The following is a 21,610-nucleotide window of genomic DNA, read 5'->3' as shown; positions in this document are numbered from 1 at the left end:
CCCAGGCCCGTGCACTCTCCACAAGGCCATGCTGCTTCTTTCAGAGAGGTAGCCCACCTCCCCCAGAAGATTAGAAGCTCCTCAAGGCTAGGGGTTGTATCTACTTCTTTTAAGTTGGTAAGTGCTTTGCACACAGTAGGCATCTAGTACAGCACTCTGCTCTCAGTAGGTACTGAATTCAATCATATTTTCCCCTCCCCTTTTCTCCCGGCTCTCCTCAGTCCTTGCACCCTGAGGAAACTGTGGCCACACTTAGTTTCCAATCTCCACAGGCTGGTGGTGACATGTCATGTGTGAACGCGGTGAGTTCTGTTCTCGAGAACCTGGACCCTCTCAATCTGGCGCCTGACTCAAGGACTGTTCACCGAAGCCGGGATCAAAGATGGTGTCTCCACTCCACATTAACTCAAGGACTTTGTTTTTCCCGGGAGTGCCAACATGAAGCACATATGACGTTGGAAAAAGCTAAGGTTTCTCCGGTGCCTTCGAGGGTCTCAAATCGGCTGCTCTTCCCTCAGGATGGGGGTGGTGGGAAGGGACAGAATGGGGGGGTGTGGGGAAAGGGCAGAATAGAAAGTGATAGGAAAGCGCAGAATGGGGGGTGACGGGAAAGGGCAGATGGGGTCAATGGGGTCGATGGGGTCGATGGGAAAGAGAGGTGTAGGGGATGAAAGGTGAGTAAAATGGAGGGTGATGGGAAATAGTAGAACAGGGTGTTGGTAAAGAGTGGTGTGGGGTGATGGGAAAGAGCAAAATGAGGGTGATGAGTGATGGGAAAGAATCAGGGGATGGAAAAGAGACAAATTAGGGGGTGATGAGAGAGGGCAGAATGGAAGGTGATGAGAAAGAGTGGACTAGGGGATGAAGGGAGAGGGCAGAATGGAGGGTGACAGGAGAAAATAGAACTGGATATTGGTAAAGAGCAGAATGGGGCTGCTGGGAAAGAGCAGAAGGGGGGTGAAGGGAAACCGCAGAATCATAGTATGGGGGGAGGAGATGAGAAAGAGGAGAAAGGACGTATGATGAGAAAGAGCAGAAAAGGAAGAATGATGGGAAAGCTGTCCTATTCCATTTTTCCCAGGTAGGTAATGTGTTGCTTCTCTATTTTGTACTTCCCAGGTGCTTAGAACGGTGTCCTGCACTCAGAAGGTGGGGGGTTGAGTGGGATCTAAAGAGAGACCATCCTATTTCTACCCAACTAATGGCATTAAGTCGCTGTTATGTTTCTCACCAGTGATCCCTGATATCTTCACATAAGGGATTCAGTTGCAACGTTATGCACCCAGTAAGGCACCCAATATGGTGCTCTGCACACAGTAGGGATCCAGCTACAGTGTTCTGCACACGGTAGGTGCCCAGTAAAGTACTCTGAAAGCACTAGGTCTCCAATACAGTGTCCTGCACACAGTAGATGCCCAGGGGATACAGAGCGCTTTACTGAGCAAAGAAGCAGAAGAGCAGCCATAGCAGAGAAGAGAAACTGCCCCAAAGGGCACGTCGTCTCGGGCTGTCCACTGACCCCAGGGCCCCTGGTGAGGGATTCAGGGCCCCCGTGGCCTTCTCCCTGGGGCCCCCTTTGGCCAGCCGACTCTTCTGGAGGCTGAAGGGCTTTCATTTCATTTTCCCTGACCTATGGAACTGAGATGGAGAGACTTGGATGCCGGGTAGGAGAGGGCAAAGTAATGATTTTTTCTTGATAGTCAGGAAAGGCAGCAGAGCAGCTTGAATGAGCCCTGGACTTTGATGAGATCCAAGCCGGGAGGGGGTTGGGGTGTGTTCAGCCCGGCTGCCCCCGAGAGTCAAAGCAGGGGCCCTCCCCAGGGGGGTGGGAAGGAATGGACGTCCCTGGACACACAGAGGTGGCTGCCTCGGGCCAGCAAGACCGGTCTGGATGTCCCTCTGAAATGGATTTTCATTCATTCATTCATTCAGTAGCATTTATTGAGCGCTTACTATGTGCAGAGCACTGTACTAAGCGCTTGGAATGTACAATTCGGCAACAGATCGAGACAATCCCTGCCCAGTGATGGGCTCACAGTTAGAACCCCTGACCTTCTGATTCCCAGGCCCATGCTCTATCCAGTAAGCCACGCTGCGTCTCATCTAGCAATCTAAAGGAGGGGGCTGCCCCGGGGGCCGTGGCAAGCCGATCACATGCTTGGGTGCTCACACCCTAGGAGGTTCAAAAGTGCTTGAGTCCATTCACTAGTGCCCAGCTCAGTGCTCCGCACACTGCACTCACGTATCACGCACGGCACGCTGCAGTCTGCACCCCGCACTCTGCACACCATGCTCTATACACAATGCTCTGCACACAGTGCTCTGCATATATTCATTAATTCAATCATTCCATCGTATTTATTGAGTGCTTACTGTGTGCAGAGCTCTGTACTAAGAGGTTGGAATGTACAATTCGGCAGCAGATAGAGACAATCCCTGCCCAACAACAGGCTCACGGTCTCGAAGTGGGAGACAGACAGCAAAACGAAACAAGTAGTCAGGCATCAATACCATCAAAATAGATTAATAGAATCGTAGATCTATACACATCATTAATAAAATAACTACAGAAATAACATATACAGACAAGTGCTGTGAGGAGGGGAAGTGGGTAGAGCAGAGGGAGGGAGTCGGGGCAACGGGGAGGGGAGGAGGGCAGGGGTAAAGGGAGGGCTCAGTCTGGGAGGACCTCCTGGAGGAGGTGAGCTCTCAGTAGGGCTTTGAAGAGGGAAAGAGAGTTAGTTTGGCGGATGTGAGGAGGGAGGGCATTCCAGGTCAGTGGTAGGACGTGGGCCAGGAGTCGACGGCAGGACGGGCGAGAACGAGGCACGGTGAGGAGGTTAGCGGCGGCAGAGGAGAAGAATGTACTGACTAGGCTGTAGAAGGAGAGAAGAGAGGTGAGGTGGGAGGGGGCAAGGTGACGGAGAGCTTTGAAGCCAAAATACATGTTCGGGACTTGTCACCCCGCTCTTCAAAAAACCCCAGTAGTTGCCCATCCACCTCAGCACCAAACAAAAACTTCTCACCGTTGGCTTTAAAGCATTCCACCATCTTGCCCCCTCCAACCTCACCTCCCTTCTCTCTGTCTACAACCCAGCCCAAACAGTTGGCTCCTCTAGTGCCAACCTTCTCACTGGGCCTCCATCTCACCCATCTCATCGTCGTCCCCCAGCCCACATCCTGCCTCTGGCCTGGAGCGCCCTCCCTCCTCAAATCCGGCAGACAATCACTCCCCCCGGCTTCAAAGCCTCATTCATTCAAGAGGCCATCTCCTCCAAGATGCCTTTCCAGATTTACCCCCCTTGCCTCTTCTTCCACTCCCTCCTATGTCACCCTGACTTGCTCCCTTTGTTCTTCCTTCCTCCCAGCTCCACAGCACTAATGTCCTGTCTTATGCCGTCGACTGGTCTCCGACCCATAGCGACTCCGTGGACATATTTTTCCCAGAACGCCCCACCTCCATTTGCAATTGTTCAGGTAGTGGATCCAGAGAGTTTACTTGGTAAAAATACAGAAGTGACTTGCAATTGCCTCCTTCCACGCGGTAAACTTGAGTCTCTGTCCTCTATTCTCTCCCACGCTGCTGCTGCCCAGCACAGGTGAGTTTTGATTTGGAACAGGATTCCACTTGCTGGCCACTGCCCAAGCTAAGAATGGAATGGGGATGCCTCTGTTTGACTCTCCCTCCCGTAGCCGAGACGGTAGCATATTGGAAACTCTCCAGGTGCTATTCTAAGAGGGGACAGCCCTTATGTACATATCTGTAATTTATTTATTTGTATCGATGTATTGATTGTTAAGCGCTTACTATGTGGCAGGCACTGTACTAGGCACCGAGATGGACACAAGCAAATCGGCTTGGACACAGTCCCTGTCCTCCATGGGGCTCACAGTCTCAATCCCCATTTTAAAAATGAGGAAACTGAGGCACCAAGAACTTAAATGACTTAAGGACACACACACTAGACAGGCTGCCGTTAACCTCCTCACTGGGCCTCATTCTGTCCCGTCCCGCCGTCGACCCCTGGCCCTGTTCTGCTCATTAGTCGGTAAGCTCGTTGTGTGCAGGGAATGCGTCTGTTTATTGTCATACTCTCCCAAGTGCTTAGTACAGTGCTCGGAACACTGTAAGCGCTCAATAAAGATGATTGAATGAGTGCATGAATACTTTACTCTCCACCCTGTCCTCTGCATACCACACTCTGCACACAGCGCTCTCCACTCTTCACACAACACTGTCCACACAGCACTCTGCACGTAGAACGCTTCACGAAGCACTCTGCACACAACGGCCTCCACACTGTGCTCAGCACACCACATTCTGCACACAGTACCATAGATTGACAACCGATCTGAAGGCAATCGAGCATGGACCGGATAGATGCTGCTCCCTGTTGCCTAGGAGATGGATCCAAGAGATAGAGTAGTAACATCCCTAGCCGTGTAGACGCTGCTCCCCGTTGCCTAGGAGATGGGTGCAGGAGGCAGAACGGTCCCATGCTGGGCCTCCAAAAGGCGATTTCACTACCACAGCCAACATGCTGTGATATGACACCCTGCACACAATAAGTACCCAGAAGAGCCCCCTGCCCACAACAGGCATCCAGTACAGTGCTCTGCCTCTAGTAGGCATCGAGCACAATGCTTTGCATTCATTTATTCACAATTGTATTTATTGAGTGCTTACTGTTTACAGAGCGCTGTACTAAGCACCTGGGAGAGTACAATAGAACAATAAACAGACACATTTCCTGTCCACAACGAGCTTATAATTTAGAGGAGAGCAGACAGACAATACAAATAAATAAATGACAGATATGTAAGTTCTCAGACCAGCACACTGCCCACAGCAGGTGTCCAGTTCAGTGTTCTGCAGGCAGTAGGGGGACCACCCCCTCCACAAAATTAATAATCATCATCATCATCATCATAACAATTGTGGTCTTGGTTAAGAGCTTACTGTGTACCAGGCACTGTACTAAGCTCTGGAGGAGATACAAGGTGAATGGGTTGGATACAGTCCGTGTCACTGATTCAATCGTATTTATTGAGTGCTTCCTGTGTGCAGAGAACTGTACTAAGCGCTTGGGAAAGTACAACACAACAATAAACAGTGACATTCCATGCGCACAACTAGCTTACAGTCTAGAGGAGGGGCCTACAAGGGCTCACAGTCTAAATCTTCATTTTACAGATGAGGTATCTGAGGCCCAGAGAAGTCAAGTGACTTGCCCAAGGTCGCATAGCAGACAAGTAGGGGGGCCAGAATTAGAACCCAGAATCTTCTGACTCCCATGCTAATACTCTTTCCACTGGGCCGTACTGCTTGCCCTATCAAATTTAGCCGGGAAGGCACCACTCCACCAGGAGTTCCCGTGGGCTGGACGGGATGACCAACTCCCCAGGAGCCACCGCGGGCTCCTGTGTGTCCACCATTTCCTGGCCAAGATTTGGATGCATGAAAAACCCCCTCGGTCCTGTCGTCGTGGCCCACGGCCACTCTGGAATGCTCTCCTCCTTTCCAAAGCTGTCCAGTCGTTTCTCAGAAAAATCGTTTGTGCAGGGAACAGGCTGTGCATTCCTGAGGGGAGAGCCGGGAATGTCTTTCCTTCTGCTCGTTCCAAAACCCACATCCAGCGCAGGCTGGCCTCATCCTGACCCGGATCAGTCCCGCCCCTGCCACCAGGAGCCGGGGGCCAGAGACCACCGCCATTCCCGATTCTGGGGACGCTGAGACCTGTGGCCGTTGGGAAGCAGAGAGTTCCCTCCCCGTGCCCATCGATCCAGCTATCGCACCCTATATCTCCGATGCTTTGTTTCTAAATGCTTCCACTCCATCAGTTATTTTTTTATCGTTACTTATGTTGGTCGGTCCTCCCGGCGCCCCCTCCACTGCATTCTGTGAGCCCGCCTTGAGCGACAGTGCCCGCCTCAGAATAGTTTATCTTGTATCTACCTCAGCAGTTGGCAGAGTGCCTGGCCCAGAGCAGATCTCGGTAAATATCATAACCGCCCTGCGACTGCAGCTCCATGAGGCCCAACACCTAATGTGTGAACAAGCGGGGGTGTTCTGAGGAGGCAAAGATGAATAAAAGAGATTTGATAATGTTCACTGAAGGTTATATTCAGTAGTCAATCAATCGATCACTGCTATGTTCCCTAATTCCCCCAGCACTGTATTGAGCACTTGAGAGAGCACAGTAGAGAAGGAGCATGGCCTAGTGATTTAGAGTGTGAGCCCCGTGCGGGACAGGAACTGTGTCCAATCTTGTATCTACTCCAGTGCTTAGAACAGTGCTGGGTACTGTTAGTAAGCGCTTAACAAGCACCATCATTATTATCAGAGGGGATAGACCCAAGGCTTGGGAGTCAGAAGGACCTGGGTTCTAATCCAGACTCCACCACCTGTCTACTACTATGACCTTCCTTCATTCATTCATTCAATAGTATTTATTGAGCGCTTACTAGGTGCAGAGCACTGTACTAAGCGCTTGGAATGTACAAATAGGTAACAGATGGAGACAGTCCCTGCCCTTTGACAAGCTTACAGTCTAATTGGGGGAGACGGACAGACAAGAACAATAGCAATAAATAGAATCAAGATTTATTTATTGACCTTGAGCAAGTCACTTCATTTCTCTGTGCCTCAGTTACCTCATCTATAAAATGGGAGTTAAGACTGTGAGCCCCATTTGAGACAGGGACTGATTAGCTTGCATACACTCCAGGCCTGGAACATAGTAGGTGATTAACAAGTGCCACAATAATAATAATAATTATTATTATCATCATTATTGTTATTACCCCAGTTCTTAGCTCTGTGTCTGGAACATAATAAGCACTTAATATATACCAAAAAAGCAAAAAATTAAAAAACAAAGTAGGAGCAAGATGCATGAGCCTTGGCCTCAAGGAACTTTCTGCCTAAGACAGGCAGGCAGGATTTATTTACAATTTTCTGTCAGAGCCATGGAGGAGCAGAAAATCGCTGCCGCCCCCATCCTCCCCATCTCTCAAACCCATAATTTTGTTATTGTTCTTGACTCCTCTCTCTCTCTGTCAACCCCATATCCAGTCACTCACTAAATCCTGTTAGTTCTATATTCACAGCATCTCCAGAATCTACTTCTTCCTCTCTATCCGAAGCAGCGTGACCTCTCGGAAAGACCGTGAGCCTGGAAGTCAGAGGACTGTGTTCTAGCCTGTCTGTTCTCATTCATTCAGTAGTATTTATTGAGTGCTTACTATGTGCAGAGCAGTATACTAAGCGCTTGGAATGTACAAATCAGTTACAGATACAGTCCCTGCCCTTTGACGGGCTTACAGTCTAATCGGGAGAGACAAGAACAATGGCAATTCTCTTCTTTGGGTTTCATTGTCCTTATCTGTAAAATGTGGATCAAATACCTGTTCTCCCTCCTACTTAGACTGTAAGCCTCACGTAGGACAGGGACTGTTTCTAACCTGATTATTTTGTATCTACCCCAGCGCAGAACAGTCCTTGACATACAGTAAGTGCTTAATAAAAATAATAATGATAATAAAAATAACAATACTTGTCATAATAGTAATCCAAACTGTCACCCCATCCAACCATTCACTTGCCATATCCCAACTTGGTTACTGAAGCAGCGTGGCTCAGTGGAAAGAGCCCGGGCTTGGGAGTCAGAGGTCATGGGTTCAATTCCCGGATCCACCGCTTGTCAGCTGTGTGACTGTGGGCAAGTCACTTAACTTCTCTGTGCCTCAGTTACCTCATCTGTAAAATGAGGATTAAGACTGTGAGCCTCGTGTGGGACAACCTGATTACCCTGTATCTACCTCAGCACTTAACAATTTGGTAAGTGCTTAACAAATACCAACATTATTATTATTATCAGCTTCGTCGCTGACCTCCTTGCCTCCAGCCTCTCCCTACTTCAGTCTATACTTCAGTCTGGTTCGCTTCTCTTAAACATAGTTCTCTATATAACTCCCTACTCCTCAAACTGAGTGTCCATTGAGTGTCTGACACGTAGCAAGTGCTTAAGAAATACCATTATTATTATTATTATTATCTACCTCTGCATCAATCAATCAGTCAATAACATTTACTGAGTGTCTGTGTGTGTAGAGCACTGTACTAAGGACTTGAGAGAGTACAATACAATAACATCGAGCAGGAACTCCTTACTCTTAAAGGCACTCAATCAGCTCCCCTGCTCAACCTAACCTTGCCCCATTTCCACTAGTCCATTTTGCATACTTCATGCCTCAGCGAAGCAGTTTGGCTTAGTGAAAAGAGTATGAGCTTAGGTGTCAGAGGAGTTGGGTTCTAATTCTGGCCTCTGTCACTTATCTGCTGTGAGATCTTAGGCAAGTTACTTAATGCCTCTGTGCCTCACTTACCTCGTCTGCAAAAGGGGGATTCAAACCTGTTCTCTCTCCTACTTAGAGTAGTGTGAGCCCCAGGTGGGACCTGATTATCTGGTACCTACTCCAGTGCTTACTATAGTGTCAAGCACTATAGTAAGCACTTAATAGATACCACAATTATTATTACCTAGTTACTGAGTCTCAGTCTCATCTCTTTCACATCTACCCCTTGCCCATACTCTCCCTCTTGCCTAAACCTCTCTCCCCCTCCATATCCAACAGACCACCACTCTCCTTATTGTCAAAGCCCTATTCAAAGCCCACCTCCTCCAGGAAGCCCTCTCTGACTAACCTGTCTCGACCTTACTCTATTCGCCCTCCCCTTTGCCACTTTGGCCCGTCCTTGTCATCCTTTTGGTACTTGACCCCTACCCTCAGCACTAAAGACAAGCAATCGATCATTGGTGTTTTTTGAGCACTTACTGTGTGCAGAATTTACTGTGTCCTAAGCAGTTGGGGGAGTACAATAGAACAGATGTGGTAGATACTTTCCTTGCCCACAGCGAGCTTGCAGTCCAGAGTCCATATTTTTAAACTCTATTTCCTCCCCGCTGCCTGTAAAGTATTTCAGTGTCTCTCTCCCCTGCTAGAATGTAAGCTCCTTGAGGATAGGGGTCATCCTTACTCTCAGAGAAACAGCATGGCCTAGTGGATAGAGCAACGGCACAGTGCTCTGCACACAGTAAATGCCCTGTCAACACCAATCGGTGATAGGTTGCTGGATGGATTGGCAGGCCCCAGTAGGTTCCAGGCCCCTTGATGGGCAGTCAAGATTGTGGCGAGGCACCTGGGGCTAGTGGACATAAGTGCCCCTGGGGACCCTCTGGACCATCGTCTGCAGTGGCGGCAATCAGTCATTCAATCAATCAACTGTACTTATTAAGCATTTACTGTGAGCAGAGCACACCCTTTAGACTGTCAGCTCGTCCTCTAGATTGTGCGCTCGTTGTAGGCAGGGAATGTCTGTTATATGCTCTCCCAAGCGCTTAGTACAGTGCTCTGCACACAGTAAGCGCTCAATAAATACGATTGATTGAATGAATGAATGAAAGAATAAATAAATACTAAGCACTTGGGAGAGTACAATCTAGCAATATAATAGACATATATGAGATGATATTTACCGATAAATCAATTGACGGTAGTTCCTAAATGTCTACTGAGGGCAGAGCACAGTAGTAAGTGCTCAGGAGAACACAGTGAAGCGAGACACATGTTCTCTGCCCTCAAGGAGCTTACAAGATCATCGATTGATTACCAGATTGATCGACCGCTCCGTCAAGCGGGGTCATAACCCGGGGGTCCACTGTGGACAAAAGGAGAGACGTCTCTTTCAATGTTTTCTGGACTCCTTTGGAGAAACCTGGGGACCCTCAGGTCTTCCTGCCCCAGCTGCTGCGGTTAATTGAGTCCCCCCCCCCCTTTCGCCCCATCCCACCTCCATAGCCGGCTGCCGGAATGATCCCCGCCCCCACCTCCCCACTGACTCTAGTTTCCATCCTGACTTCGATGTGTAATTAGGCTTCATCACCATCCCTAAACGAGGGGGAGCGGTAATTAGATCACTGAACCCCGCCAAGGGCCCCCGATGCCTGGTTGGGGCCTAAGGGGCTTCATTTTAATTACAATCCAATTATCCTGCAGTTTGGTAAGGCCCACGAGGCACCTTTCCTTTCTCTTCATAATGTGAAAAGACACCTCTGTGCGGCAGTCCAGGATGGAGAGGAAATGTGGGTGTAGCACACTGAACCGAGCACTCAGGAGAGGGCAACAGACACAGAGGTAATTTCCCTACCCACAAGGAGCTTCCACTCCGATGACTCCAGGGGAATGCTTGGCCCACGGTAGGTATTCAGTAATAGTAGCAATAATGATATTTACTGAGCCCTCAGTGAGTACAGTGGCCTAGAGAAGCAGCGTGGCCTAATGGAAAGAGCGCAGTCCTGGAAGTCAAAGGACGTGGCTATTAATCCCAGCTCTGCCACATATCTGCTGTGTGGCCTTGGGCAAGTCATTTCACTTCTCTATATTTCAGTTCCCTCATCTGTAAAATGAGGATTGAGACTGTGAGCTCCTTGTGGAACAAGGGCTGTGTCTGACCTGATTACCTTGTATCTACCCCGGGGCTTCGAACACGGCTTGGCACGTGGTGACTTATGCTGTCGAGTCGTCTCCGACCCATCGCGACACCATGGGCACATCTCTCCCAGAACACTCCACCCTCCATTTGCAATCATTCTGGTAGTGGATCCACAGAGTTTTCTTGGTAAAAATGCAGAAGTGATTTTTTCCTTTTTCCTCTATTTCCTCCCCGCTCCTTGTAAAGTATTTCACTGTCTCTCTCCCCTGCTAGAATGTAAGCTCCTTGAGGATAGGGGTCATCCTTACTCACTCTCAGAGAAACAGCATGGCCTAGTAGATAGAGCAACGGAATGCTTCCTTCTCTATAGTACACTTGAGTCACCGCCCTGGAAACTCTCCCAAGCGCCCAGCACAGGTGAATTTTGACTTGTAGCAGATTGCCTTCTACTCGCTAATAATAATGATAATAGTGTTGGTATTTGTTAAGCGCCTACTGTGTGCAGAGCACTGTTCTAAGCGCTGCGGTAGATACAGGGTCATCGGGTTGTCCCTTGTGAGGCTCACAGTCTTAATCCCCATTTTACAGATGAGGTAAGTGAGGCACAGAGAAGTGAAGTGACTTGCCCACAGTCACACAGCTGACAAGTGGCAGAGCCGGGATTCGAACCCATGACCTCTGACTCCCAAGTCCGTGCTCTTTCCACTGAGCCACGCTGCTTCCTGGCCAAGCTAGGAGTGGCATGGTATGCCTCTGCTTCACTCTCTCGCCCATAGCCAAGCCTGGTAGAGGACTGGAAACTCTCCAGGTGCGACCCCGAGAGGGAAGCTTGCCACATAGTAAGCGTTTAACAAATATTACACTTATTATTATTACTCAGGTGAGTAGAGCAGACACAGCAAACGCTTCCCTAACTTCAGGGAGCTTACAGAATGTCCCGGCAGCTGGGCCCATAGACATTTCCAGTGCGGGACAAGGAAATAGCGTCTTCCCACCCCTCTCTAGAGAACAGAAAGTGACAGGGCTTGGACACTCTTCGGGGGTTGGGAAAGGACCACGCAGGAGCTGGTCCTTGCTGCACTGATTCTGCCTCAAGGATGTCTCAGTAAGGTTGGAAATGGAACAACAAATCAGCAGGTGGTTGTTATGGTCTCCCCAAGTGCCAGGGAGAGACAGACCCCAAACTGACATGAGAAACATTTCTGAGTTTTTGAAGGCTTGTGGAAAGAAGACTCTGCTGTAATGATAATGACGGTATTTATGGAGCACTTACTGTGTCAAGCACTGGGGTAGATACGAGATAATCAGATCATCCACAGTCTCTGTCTCACATGAGACTCAAGTCTAAAAGGGAGGGAGGTCAGAGACTTCATCTCTATTTTTCAGAAGAAAAAACTAAGGTGTAAAGGTGGTAAGTGACTTGTCTAAGGGCCCAAAGTCAGCCAGGGGCAGATACTATTAATAGTAATTAATAATAATTATGGTGCTTGCTACATGCTTACTATGTGCCAAGCGTTATTTTTAAGCAGTGGGGTAGATAAAAGTTGATCAGGTTGGACAGTCCCTGTCCCACATGCAGCTCACACTCTTAATCCCCATTTTACAGATGAGGTTACTGAGGCCCAGAGACTAATAATAATAATAATAGTGGTATTTGTTAAAATGGTGGTATTTGTTAAGCGCTTACTATGTGCAAAGCACTGTTCTAAGCGCTGGGGGATGCAAGGTAATCAGGTTGTCCCACGTGGAGCTCACAGTTTTAATCCCCATTTTACAGATGAGGTAACTGAGGCACAGAGAAGTTAAGTGACTTGCCTAAAGTCACACAGCTGGCAAGTGGCGGAGCCGAGATTCGAACCCATGAACTCTGACTCCCAAGCCCGCGCTCTTTCCACTGTACCACGCAATAGTGGTATTTGTTAAGCGCTTACTATGTGCCAGGCACTGTACTAGTGCTGGGATAGATACATGGTAATTGGGTTGGACACAGTCTCTGTCCCATTGGACACAATCTCTGTCCCACATAGGGCTCACAGTCTTAATCCCCATTTTCCAGATGAGGGAACCGGAGCACAGAGAAGTGAAGTGATCTGCCCCAGGCCACACAGCAGACAGGTGGCAGAGCCAGGATTAGAACCCATGACCTTCTGATTCTCAAGCTCTTGCATATTATTATTATTAATGATAACGATGATAATAATTCTGGCATTTGTTAAGCACTTACTATTTACAAAGCACTGTCCTAAGCCCTGGAGTAGATACAAGATAATCAGGTTCCATTTGGGGCTCAGAATCTAAATAGGAGGGAATAGAAGGATTGAATTCCCATTTTGCAAGTGAGGGGACTGAGGCCCAGAGACAGTAGGTGATCTGCCTAAATGGGGTGGGGATCGTGGTGTAATGGGGAGAGGCAATAGATGCTTAATCCCCATTTTACAGGTGAGGAAACTGAGACATGGAGAAGTGAAATGACTTGAACAAGGTCACCCAGCAGACTAGTGGTGGAGCTGGGATTAGAACTTTCTGATTCCAAGTTTACGCTCTATCCATCGGGCAGTAGCATGGCCTAGTGAGAAGCAGGATGGCCTAGCGCATACAGTCCAGGCTTGGGAGTCAGAAGGACCTGGGTTCTAACTCCGGCTGCCCGACTTGTCTGCTGTGTGACCTTGAGCAAGTCACTTCACTTCTCTGTACCTCAATTCCTCATCTGTAAAATGGGGATTAAGACTGTGAGCCCCATTTGGGACATGGGCTGTGTTCATTCATTCATTCATTCATACATTCATTCATTCATTCATTCATATTGTATTTATTGAGTGCTTACTGTGTGCAGAGGACTGTTCTCAACACTTGGGAGAGCGCATTATAACAATAAACAGACACATTCCCTGTCCACAGTGAGCTTACAGTCTGGAGGGGGAGACAGACATTAATAGAAATAAAGAAATGACAGATAGGGACATAAGAGGTGTGAGGCTGGGATGGGGGGGATGAATAAAGGACGCCAGTCAGAGCAACGCAGAAGGGAGTGGGAAAAGAGAAAAAAGGGGTGCTTAGTCAGGGAAGGCCTCTCGGAGGAGATGTGCCTTCAGTAAGGCTTTGAAGTGAGGGAGAGTAATTCCCTGATTACTTGTAACTACCCCAGGGCTTAGAACAGTGCTTGGCACATAATAAGCACCTAACAAATACTTTAAAAAGCAAAACAAAAAAACAGTGCCTAAACTTAATAACAATGTTGGTATTTGTTAAGCACTTACTACGTGCGAGCACTGTTCTAAGCCCTGGAGTAGATACAGGGTAATCAGGTCCCATGCGGGGCTCACAGTCTTAATCCCCATTTTCCAGATGAGGTAACTGAGGCACAGAGAAGTTAAGTGACTTGCCCAAAGTCACACAGCTGACAAGCGGCGGCGCCGGGATTAGAACCCATGACCTCTGACTCCTAAGCCCGGGCTCTTTCCACTGAGCCGTGCTGCTTCTTAAATGGCAGCTTAAATGGCAGCTCCTGCTGGCCCGCTGCCTCTGAGGGAATTTACTGAATGCAGAACAGTGTTTTAAGCTCCAGGGAGAACGGAGCGTTAGCCAGACACAGGTTCACTGCTCTGGGGGGGCAGTTTAACAGGGGACATTGAAACCCAGGTGGGAGCTATTTATATAGAGTGGGAGCAGTGGGGGAAACTCAGATCACACTGGGAGAGCAAACGTGTCAGCATGAGATATCGGAAAACATCAGAAGAGACCACTGACTACACCATGGGTTGTTAAGAAGGGGATTAGTCGGAGAAGCTTTCTGGAGGAGCTGGGGGGGCGTGGAGGTTTGGAAGGGCTTGGAAAAAAAAGCAGAGCTGTGGCCTGGAGGGTTTGGTTTAGTAATAATACTATAATTATTAGTATTATATTAAGGGACTTCCAGGCTGGGGTAGGGGCATAAGAAGGGAGTTAGTTGGGAGGGATGAGATTGAGGCCCAAGGAGAAGGGGATCATGGGAGGAACGAAGAGTGCAAGCTGGGGAGGAGTGGGTGAAGAGAGCTGAGAAGTAAGATGCACCGTGATATCGTCTAACGGACTAGGACCACCCTGCAGGGGCAGCTCAGACTCCAGTTTCCCCTCCCTCTGAACCCCCAAGGCCCAGGCACTGGAGTCCATACTCCTAACAATTAGATTCTCACCCCACCCCATCCCCGCAGCACTTATGTCCACTTCCTTATACTTGCCGCTTCTCCTATCTACATCTATTTTAATGTGTCTCCCCAGCTAGAATGTAAGCTCCTGGAGAGCAGGAAATATGTCCACTTAGTACTACCCCAAACACTCAGTACAGTGCTCTGCACACAGTAGACTGTAAGGTCCTTGAAGGTGAGTGCTGTGTCTACTAGAAGCAGTGCGGCTTAGTGGATAAGGCAAGGGCCTGGTAGTCAGATGTCTCCACCGCATGTCAGCTGTGAGACCTTGGGCAAGTCACTCAACTTCTCTGGGCCTCATTGACCTCATCTGTAAAGTGGGGATGAAGAGTGTGAGCCTTATGTGGGACAGGGACTGTGTCCAACTTGATTGACATGTATCTACCTCAGTGTTTAAAACAGTGCTTGGCACATAGAAAGTGCTTAACAAGTACCATTACTATTATTATTATTATTACTACTTCTATTGTATTCTCCCAAGCACTCCGCAGAGTGCTCTGCACACAGTAGACTGTTAGGTCCTTGAGGGCAGGGATGGTGTCTACCAACTCTGTTGTTCTCTCTGAAGCACTTGGCACAGTGTTATGCTGATGGTAGAGGCTCAATGGATTCCATTGATTGACTGATTGAACAAATGGGGAGATCATAACCTCCCTATGGGCAGGTTTGACTCAAAGCCAGGGTTCAGCATATGTGAGTGACAGATGAGTTTTGAACAGCAATTTTCGCTCATCTTGGATGTGTGATGATGATGGTATTTATTAAGCGCTTACTACGTGCAAAGCACTGTTCTAAGCACTGGGGGGGGGGGGCGGGATACAAGGTGGTCAGGTTGTCCCGCATGGGGCTCACAGTCTTAATCCCCATTTTACAGATGAGGGAACTGAGGCACAGAGAAGTGAAGTGACTGCCCAAAGTCACACAACTGACAAGTAGCAGAGCTGGGATTAGAACCCATGACCTCTGACTCCCAAGCCCATGCTCTTTCCACGGAGCCATGTTGCCAGACCCAGGCGGGCAACTTCTCCATGATCCAGGAGGGCAGGGTCTGGCCCCAGCCCCTGCCCACCAGACCCCGAGTTTGGGGGGGGAGGGGCATCAGTGAGGCTCAGACTGGCGGGCGTGCGGTGGGGGGGTCTGTGTCCCAGGTTTGATCATGATCATCATCATCATCATCATCATGTGGTATTTGTTAAACGCTTACTCTGGGCTGAGCACTGTGTTAAGTGCTAGGGTAGATACAAGGACAGCTTTCCCATTCAACCCCATATTCAATCACCAAATCCTGTTGGTTCAACCTTCACAACATCCCTAAAATCCACCCTTGTCACTCTATCTAAACTGCTACCTCGTTAATGCAAGCACTTACCCTATCCTGCCTTGATTACTGCAACTGCCTCTTCGCTGATCTCCCAGCCTCCTGTCTCTCCCCACTCCAATCCATACTTCACTCTGCTGCCTGAGTCATTTTTCTATAAAACTGTTCAGTCCATGTCGCCCCCACTTCTCAAGAACCTCCGGTGGTTGCCCATCCACCTCCACAATAGACAGAAACTTCTTAATGTCGTCTTTAAAGCCCTCGATCACCTTGCTCCCCCATATTTTACCTCCCCGATTTCCTATTACAATCCTCTAATGCCAGCCTACTCACTGTACCTCGATCTCATCTCTCTCACTGCCAACCTCTTGCCCCCTTCTTGCCTCTGGCCTGGAACACCTTCCCTCTTCATATCCAACAATCACCTTCCACCTTCAAACTCCTCCAAGAAGCTTTCCTTGACTAAGCCCTCATTTCCTCTTCGCCCACTCCCCTCTGCATCTCCCTTGAACTTTGGTTTGCACCCTTATTCACCCTTCCCCACCATCCCACAGCACTTGTGTAAATATCTGGAATTTATTTATGTTAATGTCTGCCCCCCTTCTAGGCTGTAAGATCCTTTTGGGCAGGAAATGTGTCTACCAATTCTGTTATATTGCACTCTCTCAAACGCTTAGTACAGTGCTCTGCGCACCACAAGCACCCAATAAATGTGTGATTGATGGATTAAAAATGAAGAACCCTCAGACCTGATCTCAACTTTCAGTGAGGAATTAAACCCCTTTCTTTCTGGAATCACAATACTTCCGCATGGTGATCTCTGCACTGGAGAGTTATGAGAAAGAAGCTTGGAAGGGTTTACTAGATGGGGGTTTGGGTGGGTTTATGAGGGATTTTGGGTGGGGTTATTATGTTAGAGTGGAGTGGAGTTGGAGTGTTTATGGACAGTCTTGGGATTGGCTGGTCCACTCATCATAAGGCTGTAGGGACTCTCTCCAGCTGCTCAGTTTCTGCCCATTCCCATCTCTTCTGGCAGGGAGCAGGTCCAGGATAGGCCACGGCAGGTCAGGGATAAGCTGAGGCAGGTTGAGGCAGGCTGGGGACAGGCTGGAGGCAGGCTGGGGCAGGTCGGAGGCAGGGTGAGGCGGGCTGGGGACAGTGCGGGGGAAGGCCAGGGCAGACCAGGGACAGGCTAAGGGCAAGTTGGGGACAAGTCAGGGGCAGGCTGGGGACAGTCAGGGGACAGACCGGGAGCAGACTGAGGGCAGACTGGGGACAGGCCAGGGGTGTCAGAGCGGGCTGGGCGCAGACCAGGGGCAGGGCAAACCAGGGTCATGTCAAGTGGTCCTCATTCCAAGCAGGCAGAGAATGGGGAAAGCCCAGGGTGGGGACAGCCTCAGGGATGATGCAACTAAGGCAGGCTGGAGGTGGAGGCAGTAGAGTGGGCTTGCCCCTGCTGACCCAAGGCCAGACTGGACCCACACACTCCGGTCCGGCCTGGCCTGGCCGGTCCCAGAGTGACTCTCTCCCCCAGCCCCCCTACTCCACCTTTAATCTCCCCCCTCTCCCCACCCCAGCCTGAGCCCTCCCCCACTCCCCACCCCCCATCTTCCCTCCTCTGGGTCGTGCGGGGAAGTGGAGGGGTCTCACCCAGGACCACACCTCCTGAGATTTTAGCTTCGAGCTCTGACTTCTTCTGGATAGAGGTTGAGGGTCTGTGTTGACACCTTTCTCTGAGGCTATCCCTTTCCCTCCTCCGAGTCATTCATTGATTCGATCGTGTTTATCGATCCCTTTCTGTGTGCAGAACACTGTACTAAGCGCTTAGTACAGAGGGGGATCCACGAGTCTGGCCTGGGGCCACAGCGCCCCCTGCTGAGATTTTAGGGGAGAGCATTCCGTCTCCCGCTGGGTAGAGTCGAGATGAGCTTCCCCTTTCTAGCCTGTAAATTTGTTGTGGGCAGGGACTGTGTCCGTTTTACTGTTATATCATACTCTCTCAAGCCCTTAGCGCAGTGCTTTGCACACAGTAAGAGCCCAATAAATACGATTGACTGACTGACTGACCTGTATGCCCCCCAGAAATTGGAGAAGATGAGAAATAATGAGCAATAATGCGAAGTTCCCTCGGTCTTGCTCGGGGCAAGACCCTGCAAACTTACTCTGGGAGTCGGGGGACGAGAGCTTTCTGAGCAGGGGCGGTCCGTAAAGGGACCCGGCTGGTCAGCTCTCTGCTGTGTGACCTTAAGCAAGACACTTAACTTCTCTGTGCCTCAGTTACCTCATCTGTAAACTGGGGATTAAGACTATGAGTCCCACTTGGGACAGGGACTGTGTCTAAAGCAATTGGCTTATATCCACCCCAGCGCTCAGTAAGTGCCTGGAATATAGTAAGTGCTGAACAATTAACACAATTATTTTATTATTATTATTATTATTTTAACCCCAAGCCTTCCAGGAAGCGGATTATTCAGCCCGGCTAAAATATTCCGGGTCTACATCTCCCCCGCGGAGAATTCTGGCAAGAGGCAGAGGTATTTTGCAAGTCTAATTACCCTGATTTCACGATATTGTGCTCGTTATGCAAAATAGCTCTTGGTACTTTCCTCCTGTTTAACGTCACCTCCTCAACCAGGGCAGACCCCGGGGTCCGGGCCTGGACTCCAACCGCACCTGGAACCGGCCGCTCTCTTCAGCTTTCCCCAGTCGCTTTGGTATCAACTCTCCCCCCTGCGAGGCTCGAATGATTCGCCCCATTTTGCAGAGGAGGAAACGGAGATTCAGAGAGGTTAGGTGACCCGCCCAGGGACACCCAGCGAGGTCGTGGCAGAACTGGGTTTGGGGGAGAGAAGGGGTGGGGTCGATGAGATTGTGGAGAGACAATGTCGTATCTCTGTCGGAGCTGATGAGACGAATCCTCCAGGGTGAGGCAGCTCTGGTTCTTGAGGGTCACCGTCGCCCCCCGCCCTTCTGATTCCCTGGGGGCCGCAGCCCGGTCGAGGGGCGGTGACCCCCTTTCTTCTCCAGTGACTTTCCCCACCCTTCAAAGCCTTACTGAAGGCCCATCTCCTCCAAGAGGCCTTCCCAGACTAAGCCCCACTTTTCCTCATCTCCCACTCCCTTCTGCATCGCCCTGACTCGCTCCCTTTGCTCGTCCCCGCCCACAGCAGTTAAATATATATCTGTAATTTTATTTATTTACATTGATGACTGTTCATTTGTATTGATGTCTCTTTCCCTCCCCCACCGCCCCGAAATGGCATGGCTCAGTTGCTGGAGCACGGACCCGGGAGTCAGAAGGTCATGGGTTCTAATCCCAGCTCCGCCACTTGTCTGTTGTGTGACTTTAGGCAAGTCACTTCACTTCTCTGTGCCTCAGTTCCCTCATCTGTCAAATGGGGAGTGAGACGGTGAGCCCCACGTGGGACAGGAACTGCGTCCAACTCAATTTGCTTTTATCCACCCCAGCGCTTAATACAGTGCCTGGCACATAATAAGCGCTTAATGAATACCGTAATTAAAGGAGATTGAGACTCTGAGCCCCTTGGGGGACAGGGACTGGGTCCAACCTGATTATCTTATATCTACCCCAGGGTTTAGGAGAGTGCTTGGCACATAGTAAGCGCTTAACAGATCCCATGATTAATTAATCACCCCAGGGCTTAGAAGAGTGTTTGGCAGATAGTAAGCGCTGAACGAATCCCATAATTATTGTTTTTGTAAGGAGTGGTGTTGGAGCCGGCTCTCGCCCACCTGCCAGCGCCTTCAAAGCCTTCACCTGGTCAGTGGCGGGGCCAAGCCCTGGCCACCCGCGGGGAAAGGACGGAGAGGGGTGAGCAGGGGGGCCGAGGGGAGAGGGCGCGGGGATCCGGGAGGGTCGCACCGGCTAGCCTGCCCTACCTACCCTACTTTTTTTTCCCCTATGTGAAGCCCCCCACCCCCTCCCACCACCCCGTCTTCTCCCTTCCCTCCTCCAGAATCTGCGGGAAGGGGCGTTTTGGGGGAGAATGGTTTAGCGACCCCTCCTCACCCGCAAACGCGACCGCACCTGACTCTAACCCCCTATCCAGGGGCCACATTCCCCCTGACTCCTGAACCCCCGGGCCCAGGGCAGCGAGACCTCCGCCCCCTCTCCTCCCAAATCCCTGGTCTAGGGCAGCGAGACCCCCGCCCCCAGCCTCCTGTCCGGCCACACTCCCCCCGACCCCTGAGTCCAGGGCAGCGAGACCTCGGCCCCCTCTCCTCCCGATCCCCTGGTCTAGGGCAGCGAGACCCCCGCCCCCAGCCTCCCGTCCGGGCCACACACCTCCTGACCCCTGACCCCCCCGGACCCAGGGCAGCGAGACCCCCGCCCCCTCTCCTCCCGATCCCCTGGTCCAGGGCAACGAGACCCCCGCCCCCAGCCTCCTGTAGGGCCACGCTCCCCCCGACCCCTGCCCCCCCCCCCCCGGGCCCCGGACAACGACCCCCCCACCCCCTCTGGGCGCTCGGACTCACCGTGCCTCCTCCTCGTGATCCGGTCCGGTCCGGTACCTTCACGGGCAGCGAGGGGGCTTCGCGGGCATCACCTGGGGCATCTCCGCGGGCATCGCCGCTCCCTGTGCCCGGCGGGACCGCTGCACGGGGGTCCGGGCCGGGACTGGTCGGAGGGACCCAGGGGTCCGGGCCGGGGGCCGGGAGGGATCAGGGGGCTCTGGGGCGGGGGACGGGGGCACCGGGGACTCCGGGGGTCTGGGACGGGGTTAGGGGTGGTCCTGGGGTCCGGGACGGGGGAGAGGGAGGATCGGGGGCACTCCGAGGGTCCGGAGTGGGGGGCGAGGGGATCGGGGGTGGGCGGGGTCCGGGGCTGGGAAAGAGGAGGACTTCGGGGGTCCTACGGGGATGGGGCGGACCGGGGGGCGCAGAGGGTCCGGGGCAGCGAAAGAGGAATTGGGGGAGGGGCTTCGGGGGTCCGGGGCGGGAGGTCCGGGGATGGGGGGTTTCTGGGGGGTCGGGGCGGGAGGTCCGGGGATGGGGGGCTCTGGGGGTCACGGGGCGGGGGCGCCGGGGATGGAGAGGGGGCGCAGGGGGTCCGGGGCTGGGAAAGGGAAATTTGGGGTTGGGGGCTCCGGGGTCCGGAGAGAGGGCGCGCAGGGATGAGGGAGGGCTCCGGGGGGGGCGGGGGGAAGGGGAATGGGGGAGGGGCTTCGGGGGTCCGGGGCAGGAGTGGGTGGAGGGCCTAAGGAGCGGGCTTTTCCGGGGCTCGGTGGCCGGCTGCGCTTCCCGTCCTTCCTCTCGCTCGGCCCGTAGCCTCTCCTGCCTTATGCGCCAGGGGTCGGGGCCGGGGTCGGGGCCGGGGTCCCGGCCGGAGCCCGAGCAGCCCGAGCAGCCCGAGCAGCCCGAGCAGCCCGAGCCGGGAGGGGAGGGGAAGGGAGGGGAGGGGGCGGCCGAGGAGGAAGGATGGGGGAGAAGGAGGAGGAGGAGGAGGAGGAGGGGGGATGGGGGAGGGGAGAGGATGGAGAGGGATGCAGGGAGGGAGGAGGAGGAGGGAAGAGAAGCCAGGACCAGAAGGAGCCGCCCCTCTCCTCTTCTTCCCTCCCCCATTTTCCTCCCGCCCCCCGGCTCAGATCCCCTACC

The 21,610-nt window shown here is 51.6% G+C and overlaps 1 protein-coding gene across 1 annotated transcript in view; it reads right to left on the bottom strand.

The window, feature by feature from the left end:
- Positions 1-20,631, bottom strand: part of CALCR (calcitonin receptor) — a 57,597-nt gene extending 36,966 nt beyond the window's left edge. Inside the window, exon 1 of the mRNA XM_029070886.2 lies at positions 20,492-20,631. The gene's annotated coding sequence lies outside the window, so the exon portion shown is untranslated. The remainder of the gene's footprint in view (positions 1-20,491) is intronic.
- Between the last annotated feature and the right edge of the window lie 979 nt (positions 20,632-21,610).

The sequence above is a fragment of the Ornithorhynchus anatinus genome, chromosome 8 (genome assembly GCF_004115215.2).
Source record: "Ornithorhynchus anatinus isolate Pmale09 chromosome 8, mOrnAna1.pri.v4, whole genome shotgun sequence".
Classification (NCBI taxonomy): Eukaryota; Metazoa; Chordata; class Mammalia; order Monotremata; family Ornithorhynchidae; genus Ornithorhynchus; species Ornithorhynchus anatinus.
The sequence above is the reverse complement of the archived record's forward strand: the minus strand, read 5'-3'. Positions and strand labels throughout refer to the sequence as shown.